At 70.5% G+C, this 824-nt stretch overlaps 1 protein-coding gene across 1 annotated transcript in view; it reads left to right on the plus strand.

Moving 5' to 3' along the window:
* The window catches only part of PARD6A (par-6 family cell polarity regulator alpha), a 10,912-nt gene that overhangs the window by 8,656 nt on the left and 1,432 nt on the right, over window positions 1-824 (plus strand). The gene's annotated exons all lie outside the window — the stretch shown is intronic.

Here is an 824-nt window from a genome sequence, read left to right on the forward strand (position 1 = left end):
CCCCCCGCCCCACCCCCCGTCCCATGCCCTGTCCCGTCGTGGGCCGGCATGAACCCCGCGACCAGCTCTGCAGGTCCCCCAGGAGGAGGGGGACAGCGAGGGGACACCCCAGCCCTGCACGTGCAAGGCAGTGCCTGGGAGCGGCACCCTTGACCATGGCACACGTCGTGGCTTCGCCGCTGCGCTGGGCAACCCCGGCGAGGCCCATTGCGGGGAGGAAGGGGGGTTTGGAGGGACGCTGGGGCACGTCCCTCCCCCTGCACATCCCTGTCCCACAGCACGTGTCCAGGCCTTGCCTGGCCCTCCGGTTCCCACCTTGTCCCCGCTGCGGTGCCCTCGTTACGCAGGGGACACCCCTGTGACATCTGCAGGGAGCTGGGTGGCACCAGGGCTGCCAGCAGCACCCTGGCTGTCACTCAGCCCCAGTAAACGCTGCTTGGGGGTGGCGCACCTCCTCCTCCAGCTCGGGGGGGGGGGCCGTACCCACCCCTCCTGCTCACCTGGGGCTCCCAGCGCCCTCGATCCCTCTCCCAGCACCAAAGCGCTCGGCTGATGGTGGCTTTGGCCTTTGCTGCTGGCCTGGCCCAGCACCTTCCTGCCCACAGCGAGGGACAGAGCAACACCCCAGCGGGAAGGCGCTGCTGGGCCCCGTTGGGCCCACAGCGGTGACAGCTTCTCCTCCTCCTGTCCTGCCTGGGAACAGGCCTGGCCAGGTCGTGGCTGGCTGTCCCCCTGGGCCTTCGCCCCCTCTCGCCACACCTCCTGCAGCATCAACCTTCGGCACCAGCGCCAACACCTCTGCCCCCACCCACCGAGGCCACACG

Source organism: Pygoscelis adeliae, unplaced genomic scaffold (assembly GCF_000699105.1).
Source record: "Pygoscelis adeliae isolate BGI_AS28 unplaced genomic scaffold, ASM69910v1 Scaffold390, whole genome shotgun sequence".
NCBI classification, from domain to species: Eukaryota; Metazoa; Chordata; class Aves; order Sphenisciformes; family Spheniscidae; genus Pygoscelis; species Pygoscelis adeliae.